The 14663-nt window shown below is 37.9% G+C and overlaps 1 protein-coding gene across 8 annotated transcripts in view; it reads left to right on the forward strand.

Annotated features, from left to right (window-relative positions):
* Positions 1–14663, forward strand: part of LOC119017640 — a 189350-nt gene that overhangs the window by 18113 nt on the left and 156574 nt on the right. The window contains exon 3 of one of the 8 annotated variants that reach the window (XR_005074502.1): positions 14483–14589. The exons of the other annotated variants lie outside the window; for them this stretch is intronic. The gene's annotated coding sequence lies outside the window, so the exon portion shown is untranslated. Of the gene's footprint in view, positions 1–14482; positions 14590–14663 lie in introns of those variants that run through there. 8 annotated transcript variants of the gene reach the window in all.

Here is a 14663-nt window from a genome sequence, read left to right on the forward strand (position 1 = left end):
ATTTGACCTTCGCTCAGTGAGAAGGCCAAATAGAATAGTGAAAGCCAGGCTTATAGGGAACCACTCTATATATGGATGGTGTCATTTTTATAGGGTCGTTACACTGTGCAACCAGTATATATTTCAAATTGATAAGTTGATGCCAAAAAAATACCTACTGCCAGTTTAAATGCTTTGAAGACAAAATAATACCTAATCTTCAGAGGAGTTAGTGCCTGTGCAAGAAATGATCAAACCAGGAGAGAACTAGTGACAGACTGATTATTGGCCACCGATATATTGGTGCCCGATAGATCGGTCCAATTTCTATTTTTTCATCGGGGGGTTCTATCGGATTGGTGAAATGTTTCGCCGATAGGAAAAAAAAGGGTGACAATGACAAAAGCACGCGCTGGTGTACTGATTTTTTTTGTCCAGTGGGGCGCACTGAGCTCAGCCAGAGACTTTGGCTCAGCTCACATTTCAGTGAAGTCCCTCCCCCACTCTACACCACAAAACCTCCTGACCACCTGACCAGTCAGCCGATCAACCAGTGGACTTTTCCCCCTTTTCCACAAGCCACGGTAAGTTAGTTCATGAAATAAGTAACTGTAAACATGAAAACATAATGGAACAACAATTATAGGCCACATTTCATTGCCCCTGTCAAAAGTGTCCCCGGCCAAGATCTCCCATGTAATTAATAACTTGCATATCGGCTGTCGGTGATTGCACCCCTTCTGATATCGGCTATCGTTATCGGGCCAAAAAATCCCTATCGGTCGGACACTAGAGAGAACCCAAAAAAACCCCAGCATGTGCTGGAGCGACTACATCTCCCAGGTATCCTAGAAATGCCAGGATATCCACCAGGTACAGCAAGAGCAAGCTGCAAGGAAAAGGGCATGTGAGATAATGCTTGCTCCTGATCCAAACATTGTCTCTTTGTGAGGCAGGAACCAGTTGCAGATGTTAGATTTGCACCTGCATTTTCCAGTGGTGCACTTTGTTATGATCAGTTTGGACAGGCAGTGGAGAAAAAAATCTACATCATCCTGCTAAGACCTGGAGACTAGAGCTATCCTAGAGCTGAAAAGAGTATCTTTGAAAGCAATGAATAAGAAGCAGCAGGGGCCATTCTGATAACCTTTTTGATAACACTAACGTAATTATTATTGCATTTCGCTGTCCGCATGTTTGCGTAATTCTGTTTATGGCTCAAATTCAATTCCAGCTTAATAAAACCATCAATTTCTTTTGGTTACTTCACTGATATAACTTGGAGTAATGAACTCATTTTGCTGTTGTATGGAAATTTTGTCTCATTACAATAATTTTGCCTGATCCACTCGGCAGCCGATATTAAGAGTAAGGCCCTACAGTCATAGGCTGCGTTATTATGCTATACATCACAAAGTGCATTAGGCTCATAAAACCTGTCAACAATAAGGTTGGAAAGTTTGTGCCCATGGCCCAGCAGGTTAATTTATTTCCTCCTGAGACTGACTAGAAGTTTCCCTTGCTGTATTGCTGCCATACAGGAAACAAATTCCTGATAGTTGTTCGGATTCAGTACTTATCCCCCTTTACACACATTACATATCCTTAATCGACAGAGATGTGCTTCCAACAAATAAAATCATAATCTGTCATAAATGTACAGAATGTACAGCTGATGTATTTGTAATGCTGAAATTCACTGTTGGATTCACTGGTCAATTAGGTAAACCACATGAGGGAAAACAGCCCCTCTGTAACTGGAGATTTTTTTTTATAAGCATACAGAAAGAGAGTGAAATTAAATCAATTCCAGACACAGAAATGTTTTGTCTTCATAAGCCAAAGACTATGGTTCACTCAACCAAATAGACTCCCTGAAAAAGACTTTGTATCCTGCAGTTGGGTGCTTTATTGTTGATTAAGTTGGGTTCTTTGAATCCTTTTCCACAACAAACCTAATGGATGTTTTGGAGCACTTCAGATACATTTAGAATATTTCAAACAGACCAAAATTGTGGGGACTCATTGTGCGATTTAAATAACTGCAGGAACGTATGCACACAACTATCCAATTATTCATTATCATTTTAAGTACGTCATTTTAGTGGTGAAAGCAACTGCTTTTTGCAGCTTTTTTGACACGCGTAGGGAATATGCATTCCATTCGGCCGTAACTGGCATCTCTTGATAGAAGCCATGATTGCCCTCATGGTTGGCAAGTGAGTTGTACTCACACTTATAAAGAACCAAATTGGGGACAGAGATCAAACAACAGTGCATGGTAATTGTTTTGCAAACTGCATGTCAGCGTGAATGTGCGGAGCCGAAAGAGCCTTCTTTGCACAGCGCTTTAAGGCGTCAAATGCGGTTCTGAAATGGCTTGATGCTTCTTGAAGAGGGTAATCTTTTGTAACAATCAATTACAATGCATTTCCCCCTCTGTCTAGGCACTAATAGCTCCTGTCTGTGCACACGGTGAGGCATGTCTAGTAAATATACACTGTTTTCCTTTTAAATGTCTTATAATATGCATGGGGAACACAGAAACACACTATGATAGAGGGGTTGAGCATCAAAGCTGGAGAAGCAATTCAGCCGAGTTCCTCAGTCAAAGAAATGAGAATGGAGCAGTTTGTGGCTTTCCTCCCATTAGCCAGATTGAATTACTGTGTTTTACTTTTAAGGGCCATCTGTTCTGGTTTAAGTCATATTTCTAAATCTGTCATGTTGTGTATATGTGTATGTGTGGAGAACGCTTCTTTGATGGGTGGGAACAGTTTTTTCGCTGAAAATAAAATGATGTGTAAAGACTTTTTTGACATGTGACTTGCATGGAAATACTGTTGCAGTTAGCAGACAGAAGTCAATTTTACATTACATGGCATCAGCTGCCTGTATTGACTGCAACATATAGTCAACAAATTATCCTTCTGAGGGAGGTTAATTAAAGGAAAACCATCACATTTAATTCACTTCACAATGTAACACACGACACAAGGTTTGTCCCCCTTTTCTTTCAGACTCAGAAGTGTAGAGATAGATAGATAGATACAATAAAGACAGAGAAAAAAGAGACTGCAGCGTGGTAAGACAGATAAAGAGATGGAGTGTTGAGTGATGTGGTTCACTCAAAGGCCGTAGAGTAAGAAGCGTCATATTAAACTGCAATATGAAATGATTATTCAACTGGCTGACAGCATCAGAATGAACTGAGACTGACAATGCTTTATAGTCAAATGCTTACTTTCCTAATTCATAAGACGGCTTCTTATGTTAAACCAGGTCTTTAAACTGTTTCACAACTGTCTGCCTTGAATGATAGCACACAACTGACTGTTCACTAAACCCCACCCCTTAATGTTGTTTTACCAATGATGGCTTAACCAACATAATTAGGTAGAGCAGGTTTGTAAAATTCACTGTATGCTGCTAGATAGGAAGATATCAGAATGAGAATCCTTATATCCCTGGGAGGAAATTGTTTCAATAAAGTATTCTGATTCTGATTGTGATATCTTCCTATCTAGCAGATAGATATTCAGTCAGTATGTTTGGAGTTTGTATTTTTTTTGGTCTTAAGTCCATAATTAAAGTGTAATGAACTGATTAAACGGAGCTTTTGTCAACTACGTGAGCTCGCATTAGCATGTATGGCTACATACAGTAGTAACCTAAACATTACTTTGAAAGAAGCCAATTATGTGGTATTTCATACAAAAGTTTGTTTAAAAAAAATAGTCACTTTCACAAGTAAAAGTGTAGGATAGCTTAAGTGACTCTGACCTGCTCTTTTTTTTTTACTTGAATTTAAGAGGTTTATACTTCAATGACAGCTTCATTCAAGATAGAGTTATGTTCTCCCAAAATTAATTTAGCTCTTAGCAAGAGTGAATCAGCTATGGTGTCATCTATCTTCATCATCAATTCAACTCAAAGGGGGTATATTGACATTTAAAATATATTATGATATAAATATTGCCAAAGAATCAAAGTACTATTTCTTCACATTTTTGGACAGTGCACAATAACAGTCATTGACCATTTGAAAAATATGCTATGGAAACCACACAGTTATTATTGACAAAAGTAATCATAGAAATAAACTAAACACCATTTCAGGTTTTATTGGAGTCCTGCATATGGTTTGTCTTAGTGGTGTTGCTATACCTAGCTGCTCAAGATGGAGGACACACCTGTGCATGCACTACTCAAATCGGATAGTGAAAAATAAATTCATTTATTTGCATTGTGGTCATCGCCATCTTGGCTTTTTCGAGCAAGAAGCGACCATATTTGGACAAGAGGGTGGAGCTGGGGAGAGTATCCTGATTAATTGCGAGTTACTAGATAGCCAAGACCAAATGCATGTTCTGCTTTATTTTACTTTGAATTAGACCATAATACGCAGAATGAACATCACTCTGTATTGGAGAAGACTTGAAACTTGATTGAGATCATAAAGTCTTAAGGAAAAAGTTTACTTTGTTAATAAATCAAGAGAGAAATAGGTTAATTTTCTCATTGGCTGAGACACAATCAGACTGCTTTTTGAAACCAGTGGAGCTGCCCCCTGCTGGTCAGTTGAAAGAATGCAGGTTTAAAGCACTTCCACACTGGCTTCACTATTGAGATTATATATATATATATATATATATATATATATATATATATATATATATATATATATATATATAGAGTGTATATTTTATGCAATGTAGTCCTTGTCCTTAAAGCCTCTCTGAATGAAATATCACTCAAATGTTTTTTAATTCAATATATTATCATGGTCAAGGTAAACGTTATTATCCTATAAGTGGGAAATTTATGCAGTCACCATTGCACGTTCCATTGCTATAAACTGTACAGCATTAAAAGAAAAACAAATACAAATATACAATACAAATACTTATCTATACTTATTACACTAGGATTAGCTTGAGGTTGCAGCATCTATGACTAAGCCATTGTTCCTATATTTCTCCAGCAAAAATGTAAACACAAACAAAAACAACCCTTTAGAGCCCTGGTTGAAATTATTTCTTACTGACACAAAAACTTTCAAACAAAAACAATTCAGTAATTTTACTCTCTGTTGTTGTTATGCTGTATGCTGAGTTAGGTTTCAAAGAGAGCTGGTATGTAAATTGTTCCTCTCAGGCATACATTTCTGTCGTGTCATATTCTCTCCTCTCTCTGAGTTGAAACGCTGACACGTTCCTATACAGTTTTAGCCTGGAAGAGCCTCCAAAATGTCAGTGATCCACTGTGCCGTTGCGGAGATGGAGGTGCATGGCTTTAGGGGACAAACCATTTCCCTGCCAGCAGAAAGACTCTCCAGAACAACCTCTTCCCAGCCCAGCAGGCCTTGCACTGTCACTGAGTCCCCCGATTGAATTGAATGGTCCACAGATTACTCAATTATTTCTATATACCAGCCTTCCATGGCAGACTAAAGGCCTATTATTGGAGGGACTGAGACCATAGGAACTTATTACATGTGTGACCTTTTAAAGCCTTTCACCATGATGGATCTCAGGTGAGAATTTACTGGAATCAATTTTTATCTGAAAGCTCGATGCTTGCTCACCGGCCCAGCCCTGTGTGAAACATTCACTTTATAAAAAAACAAAAAGAGGGAAATGGAGAGACAGCCCCTTGACTACTGGAAATGGGCAACATTTTAAAGCACCCCAAATGCCTTTGTGTCCTTTCCTCACAAATTAAAGAGACTTTGAAATGGAGGGCTGGAGGAAGTGCTGGAGTATTGTGCTTAATCAAGGTAGAAATACAAAGACAGAGCCAGTTCCCCAAAGGTTCACATCAAAAGGTGCATCCCACTTTGTGAGCTATTTAATCAGTTAAAACACAGATGGCAGGCTGCCGCAATTAATTAATCATATATGAGGCATCCTGTACCTGCTAGCAGAAAGTATGTCAGTGCTACAGAGATCTCATTTGGATTTCATTGTAACTATGTGCCACCAGAATAATTGCTAAATATGAATAGGCCGAGTTTGGAAGTTATGCTGGATATAATATACTGAATATGAACATTTGTTCTGACTTTGTCGTTTTTACTACTGTTTAATAGTAGTAGGGTAAGGGTCAGTCATTATTGAAGAAATTGCTAGAAATGTAAGGTTTATGACACTGCTTTAACTGTGTAGTGTTTAATACAATGCAGATATCACTGACATGTTTTATGTTATGTTTGAGAGGCGATGGATCAATCAGAGCTTTGTGGACAGGACTTACAAAGCTACAAAGCTAGCCAGACTCCTAGCTACATTCATGAAAAGTGGTAAAATTAGACTGAAGTGTCATTTTCAAACGTATCAGTTTGATCCCAAAATGACACTTCAGTCTAATTTTAAAAAGAATGCTAAAAGCAGTTAATGCAAATGTGATATTAAGTGTGAATAATTAATCTTGAGTTGTAGGAGTTTCTCCGTGAAAGAGCATGGACGGAGCCTCACTCATCCCTATTGAAGCTGCTCTGTCGTACATGAAGTCAATAAAGCTTGACTTCCCGGAAATACTTGGATATTCCGTGTTGTGCAACCAGAGACTTCCAACTACTGAGCTGGCTAACTTCCAGTTTAACACCTGGCTAACTTGACTGGGGATAGAATTATTTTGTCTCGCAGCTCTTCTAGACTTTACAAATTTTATTGGACCGAAAGTCTCAAGCCTCATCTTGGGGGGGTTGAGAGGTTCAAAATAATTATCCACCATTTTACAGAGGCTTCTTTCATGATGTTAACTTGTTGGGAAAAGTCTTTTTGGGCTGCAGTGCTTCACGTGACATTGTAATTACACATTTTGGTCACTACAAAAACTGTTTTCAAAGCCTGGCACTCTTCCTCGGAGCTTTTGATAGAGCAGTGGGCCAACGGCATTAAACAGGAAAATAAAACACACCTTGTTATCTGTATACATGTTTCTGTATTCCACCTTTCATGCACAAAGGGTATTAATGGGGTTGTCTAAAAGTCGTCAGAGTCTATTAATTTCAGTGTCACAATAGTAACAATAGCTACATTTGTAAACTCTTGCGAATGATGCGATGGTTGGATGAGCATCAAATTGCTGTGTTTTCATATCATGTAGTTAAATGCATTCACAAAGTTTAGTTACTAGGATTTACTCACACTTATCTCTGAGGTTGCAGATTGCAACCAGCTGATCATCCATCTTCTGACCCTCCCCTAAGGTGTTTGCAATAAATGTGACAAATGTAGAAGGTCTCCTAAACCCCTGTGAATCCTATACACTGGACCTTTAAATGCATTTGCTGAGAACCAAGGCTGAAAGAACCCTTGGGTTGAGGGTGAGTCTAAAGCTCTACGTTAACTTTACAGGACATGGCGTAGAGAAGAGCATTGTACTGTATTGTAGATGATGATACAACTGTGAAAAGCACTGCTGGGGCTTTAATTCTTTAAATAGGAGCAAGTTTTAAGCGTTTGTGAAGTACAGATGTGGATACATCTATCTTAAATTCCAGATGTACAGTGAACGAGCAGTTACTTTGTTCACTTGCTAACAGAATACAAAACACTTGAAAAGCTTCACAGCATACACGCAGTACAAACTACTCTGCAATCTCTGTCACTCACATTCACACACTCATACATACAGATATACTGTACACCCCAGTGTAGCTATTAGACTTTCTGATCTCTCAGCTTTTTGGGGGGGGGGATATTTTATACATGAAATGTTTCCACCATATCCCATAGTGTGTATCCTTAGGAGCACGAGGAGACTGCATCAGAACAGAGAGATAATCAAAAATAATATACTATATACATCCGCTCTGGATCATCCATACTCAACAAGGTGATGCGCCCCCCCCCCTTTACAAGGGGAGAAAATTGCACATGTAATAAAATCCAATTTTGTATTTCATTCTGAGAACTACAATAAACACAAAACAAGCAGTAAATAAGCTTTTCAAAAAGCTGATTACCAAAGCAATTTATTGCCAAGTCCAGGACTGTGTTAAAGCAGAGCGGCGCTGGAAAGTGAAGGGGCCCACATACCAAATCTTCTCTCCCTCAAGCTCTTTGCTTTCCATGTTATTAGCTGGGCTGCTTGGTGAGGAGCCAATCTGATCAACTTATTTTACTATATAATGCTCCAGCTGCCACGGAAAGCAGTTAAGAAAGGATTGTGATTGAGGTCATCCTTGCATCCATCACAGTGGTAAACGCTGATACGTATATTACCAAGGCCTTTTTTTTTTTTCTGTGTTTGGGTTTGTGTTAACGCAACAGCCAAGGGACTGTGTGGGCCTTGGTTCATTGTGTTTGGACTTTGCTGAACTGGATCACTACAGTACAGAGAAATATACTTGTGGTACAATGGTGCTGTTATCAAACAGGAAGCAAGTATTCAAAAAATCAAGACAGTTAATTGACTTTTGTTTGTGTTGCAAACACTGATGAAATACAATAATGGTGAACAATGATTCAGGGTTTTCCCCTGCAGCATTTTACTATAGATATCCTAAATTAGCTCAAACTTTAGGTGGGGATTGAGGAATGAGCAAAAAGTATAAAGTCTGCATAATATTTTTGAATATAAATTGAGGCAGTGATGGCACAGGAGAAAATGCTATGTGGGGATTATTCACAGTTATATAATGTTAGGAAGAAAACCAGGCGCTTCTCATTTTGGTCACTTATCCCTCATTGTAAAGGTCTGTATATTTCATTGCTGGTGCAGCAGCTTAGGGGATACATTTCAAAGCAGCAAATAAAAATTGGCTAAACTTCCAAAATTAGCACTTCAAAGTCAAACATGATTTGCAGCGAGGGAAGGGGTGGAAGCAGTGTGACTGTGAAAGTGCGTTTGTAAAAAGCAAACCGTGTGTGTGTGCACGCGCGTGTGTGCGTACATGTAAGTGTGTGTGTGTGTGTGTATGTGGTGGAGCTGATGTACAGAGTTCAGCATTAGGCCTTAGAACCAATTTCTAGGCAAATTGGTTTCATTTAAGAATGAGATCACAGAGTAAGCAAACCTCTTTCAGGGCAAGTTCATGCATCTGTAGCCATTTATTTCAGTTTTATATGCATTGCTTGGCACAGGCTGTTTGTAGGTAGAATATGCATAATCTTAGCCACGGGCACCATGCTATAGTTAATGTGTTCACATTTACCTGTTATTACCATGAAGTTTAATAGTTTCTTCCATTTCATTGCATTCTGTCAAAAAGAGCTTCAGCTGTAATTTAGTATTTTGTTTTCTATATTCCTTCGAGCACTGTTGTGGAATCAGTGCTAATCAAAGCCACATGCAACTAATTGCCCTCTCCAGTCTCTTGCGAATAGCAAAAGCAGGCCCATTAGGCATCAATGGAACATATGTTGGAGTTTTTGAGTGGGTGTGAAATTCAGTTTATTTTCAAGGGGAATAATAGTCACTTGACCACAGTTGGCATCCCTGCTCATATTTTCATTTATTTAAGATAACTGTTTTCACCACGTTTTAAAACAAATGCCGGAGCTTTGTCTCTGAGGCTGTAAGGTCACAGCTGTCTGTTTGAAGGACAGCATAATGGCTCACAAGTAGAGAACATGGATTATTCATTCAAACTGTTATGTAATAAACATCACGCATTCAGAGATAAGAATACATCAACCAACCTTATTGGCATCAACATTACTTTTGCTTTAGATGATCTGCTGCGTTATGAGGTGAAATTCCACACGTACCCAGTAAATGATGGAAAATGTATTCAGTCTTGTCCTGAATCAACTGTCTGGTCATCTAACACTTTGGTCCAGAGAAAATCTCAATATTTGATGGGTTTCTTTTTGTACCAACATTCATGGTTCCCACAGGCTGAATGTGACTGACTTTGGTGAAACAATCGCCGTGTTTGTTTACAAAAACTTGCGAGTAGAAACCCCCTGTGTCTTGTAGCTTACACACAATTTGTTTTCTTTTTTAGTGATGTTATTTTCAAGTCTATACATCTCATTCATCTAAGTAAATATTGTATGCTGTCATATAAAAACAACACTACATCGCTAATGTTAATTTATGGAACTAGTTTACCTGGCAGCTTGTCCAAATTAGAACCCAACCAATATATTGGTTGGCCAATATTACTGGGCGATTTTGGGCTACCACAGATGTATAGTGCAGTGTCGTATCAGTGTCCATGTTACCCGATATCTGCTGATATAAAGATTTTGATAATAATTAAATTCCTAGTAAGTCTGCCTTTGTCACAAGTGTTTGATACCCACATTTTAGGGATCAGTGCCAAAAAATTGTGTGTATATATTGGCCAATGACTTTGTAATTGCGGTATCCGCATCTGCTTGAAAAATCACTTGTCTAGTCCAAACGTCGCTGTTGGTGAGGTTTGTCATCAAAGCGGTTAGCAAAGCAACACAGTCCATGAAATAAGGACAGAAGAAACTTATGTTGGATAGGTTGGACCGCTGTGTTTAACTATACTGCATATTTACAAAGATAAAGTTATAACCGACAACATGGTTTACATATCAACATCTCCTACTTGGATTGGTACAGAATTTCGAAAAATACATCCTGTCAGATGTATCTTGCTGACTTTGATGATCCTCTCTCTTCTCCTCTAATGCCTAATGCATGAGGTTGATTTTTGGTTCCTTATTGAAATATCTCATTAAACATCGAATGGTTTGTTGTGCAAGTTGCTGCATGACTCATTGTCTTTTTTTTTTTTCTTTTTTTTTTTTTTTTATAGCATCCTCATCTGTCAAAATTTTATTTGTTCCAACACTTTGGATTATAAACACATGCCAGCAAAACTGATGAGCCTCGGCTGTAGTTTGTGTTTAGTGTTTTAAGCTAACATTCTAAACCAACATGACAAAGTCAAAGATACATTTTCATGTGATGGACAAAACATATTTTTTTGATTCTTATTTGCTGAAAACAGTCTTTCAACATATCATGCAGCCCAAATGTAACTAACCTACCTTTTACTTGTATGCCACTGTTAAACCTTTTTTCCAAGTTTTGTTGTTGTTTAACCTAGACTAATATATACTTTGTTATGTACTTCTTAACAGTTGGCTATTTTTTTGCAGCTACTGGATCTGATGTGTGAGTAAACATAGTTAAACTCAATAAATGTGTTTATAATTTTAACAAACAATTAAAAGACACTCCTAGCATTTTACGTGTTCAGTTAGGAGCTATCAATTAAGTGTAGACTAAGGCTAAAGTTCTTGTAGTGGTTAAAAATGTCTTAAATGATAAACAGTACACTTGTGTATGCTTCTATTTTTAACACTTTAATAGTCTTATTAACACAAATTATTGTTAATAAACATTATAGAAGGCTTATAAGGGCTTTATTAACTACCAGCTAATGCTAATACAAGGACCGTCATCAAAAGAGTTACCTAACTAATGCTAATGCTTCATCTCAAACAGAACGTGATCCTTTGACTCGTAAAGAAGGGACATTTCTAATCTACAAACTTTCTGTCCCATCAAGAAATTACCCTAATGTGGAGAGGAAATGATTGTCCAGAGCTGTTATGCAGCTAATGATTATAATTTCACACATGGCAATAATGAGGTTGATTCCTCGCCAAGAGTTGGACACTGCACCAATTTAGAAAACACACTGGCAGGAGGTTACTTTGAATATTACCTGAAGTAATCAAAATGCATGGCCAAGTATCAGTTCCTTCTCCCAAAAAACTCTCATCCATAAAATTAAATTTGGTATAATTAGAAGTGTTGCAGTGTTGATGGATCCAGAATGAAACACAGAATCACTAGTTTCACTTATCGGCCTTCCCGGTGGTTTTTTATTCTATGTGCACCCTTTATGACCATGCTCTGCTGACAGCTGTCCCTATGTCAATATGAATGTCTGTCAAGAGAGATTATACATCACATGAATCGAGGCGGATAATGAGCAAGAGGGAAGGGCACTTTTTAACACCCCCCGTGTGCAACATATGACACAAGCCAAGCTAATTAAGCAGATGCCATAATGCAGTAATCAGGAACACAGAGGAGGTTGGAGAATTCACAAACTTGAGTCATAACAGCACAACATTTGGTGCTTAAGAACTTCTCCACCACCACGAGCAGATGGGAATGCCGAGCTGCAGTGCATGTGTATTTATGTGTGTGAGCATGCCTGCATGTGCATCATGTTTTGTAATTTTAGGTGAGTGTGTATGTGTCTCAATCTTTGCGTGCGTGTCTGTTTGTTACCTTATTCTTTATGTGCATGCGTTTTATTACATTGTTAGTATTAAAAATGTGTTTGCAGGGATGTACAGTCATGAATATAATCCTGTGTGCATGACAGAACACACACACACAACCTTGAATCTGTGTGTGTGTGTGTGTGTGTGTGTGTGTGTGAATTTACAGCTGGGAACAATGTTACCTGGTGAGGTGTTTTCCTCATTATTTCTCCGGAAAATGAGCAATCAGCCATATTGCGTGGAGCCTGATTGTTTCCCTCTGTAAATCAATCCAGGAATTGCAATTAAAATGTTCTCTTATGTGGTATAATTGATGTCTACCTAATCCTTTATTTGCACACCTGCCGGTGAGTCTGAATTTTTAATGAATTTCTAATTAATGCTCTTTGTACACTTGATTTATGTGTTGGCAAATTATATTGCTGCTCTGTGTCCTGCTAGTAGAAGTTTGCCTGCTGTCACCAAAAAGGTGGTAAAAAAAATTTAATAATAACAGATAGAGCAGTTGTGGTCGGACACATTCTGTAAAAGTTGAAGCAGAGCTAAAATCAGCAAGTTCTATATTCCAAATGATGATACCTTTTCTTTTGATCATACCACTATATTTTTCCCTTGCATCAAACATACACTAACTGCAAAGCTTCAGATTCATTGAGGGTTTACTCATGATAAACTATTTGTTTTTCTAGCTCAGGTTTTTATTTAATCCTCCACCAGCAATTTGAACTTTAAGGCCTGCATTACACACACTTGTGCACTGGCGAGAGAAGGGTATCGTACGGTTTTCCAGGCCCTTTACAACACCACATTAAGTCTCTGCCATAGTGACGCAAGATGACCGACCGCACATCCTTTTTTTGGTCCTCAGGGTCACATGAGGTCTTGTAACATGTGATGTCATTATACCAGAGTGAAATTAAAGGCCATGGTTCAGGCTAATGTAGTGCATGTTACCTGCTACTGAGCCCGAACTTAAATAAAATGGATGATCTGATCTAAGCCCTTTTCATTTCCTTCTGCTCAGGTTCTTGTGAGGAAAAAATATTTTCTTTCCACAAGAGGGAAGTCTGTTCTCTGTAATGAATGACCATTTTTTCAACATGTAAAAACAGAGTATTTAGATTGTAACATAGCAGAATTAATTCAAATCTACTTAAAATGGCTTTACAATGCTAAATGAACTAGAGTTGAAGAGATTAGACGAATAATCATTCAGTCAATCATCAGGAAATTAATTGGCAACTATTTTGACCATCAATTAATGATTCAACAGTGACAATAGCTCCTGCTCTTCCATTATGATGTTTTTCTGCTTTACTCTGTTTGTCATAATTATAAAGTCATGTTGTTGCGATTACTGGGATTTCTAACTTTGTTACAATACTTTTGAAAATGTGATATTCTGTACCACGTCAGATACCATGGGGAAAAATGTACACAAATTTAGGGTGATTTTCAGTAAAGGATTAACGTAACAAGGCTTGTGTATTGTGTGTTGAGCACAGCTGCATTTAAATAAATGTAATTCTGACCATTGTCAGAAGAGTTGAAAGAGGCATGAATATGTGGGCACAGTAGCAATGTGTGTGTGTCTTTTTTCACACTTCTATTTGACATACGTATTAAGATTAATCGAGAATTGAATAAACCAATGTATTGATCATGAGAATAATTGTCAATTTCAGATCTATGTTTAGCAAATTATTGCAAATGATTGAGCTTCTTTTGACCCAAAACTATTTACCAGCAGAATGCTAAAAACTGGTGTTATAAAGACTGCAGCAAACAAGTGTCACCCTATAGTCACAAACCTTTCTTAAATCTTCTATTCAAGTCAGATCCTTGTATTATTTTGATATATCAGGATTACATTAATATATTCAGCAGTTTATCACCTACATAATGTTATTTGCAGAAAATAATATTCACATTTCTCGTACCTATTTTTTTTTTCTCATTTAGTAGCCCATGTCAAAATAAAACTGTTGCTTGATTATTTCATCCAACTACATGTAACAAGTGGATTCATCTACATACATGTCAGTATGAAGGATGAGCTAAATATCTGATAGCTCCACCACTCTTAGTATATTGTTGGCTGTTGGCATGTGCATCAGATCAGTGTCACACAGCTCCATTAACAGAGTCTTTTGGGAAAACTATTTTTTAATACAGCTCCACACCTCTGTTCCTGATGAGTCTGAATAAGCCTAAACTCAATGAGCTTTTATTTTCTCTCTAATTTATTTGCTGTTGCATTTCATTTCCAGGCCAATTCACCCTCTTAATCAGATGGCAATTAGTGAAGCATGAATCGCAGAGAGCTGCTCAGCCTTGCTCACTCCCTTTCATGACACCTGCACGCTGACAACAACACAGTTTGGAGAGGCATTCTTTTATTCCAAATAAAATCTTATTTAGTTCATTTTAAACAGCATTTCTAATTCCATC

This window comes from Acanthopagrus latus, chromosome 4 (assembly GCF_904848185.1).
Source record: "Acanthopagrus latus isolate v.2019 chromosome 4, fAcaLat1.1, whole genome shotgun sequence".
Classification (NCBI taxonomy): Eukaryota; Metazoa; Chordata; class Actinopteri; order Spariformes; family Sparidae; genus Acanthopagrus; species Acanthopagrus latus.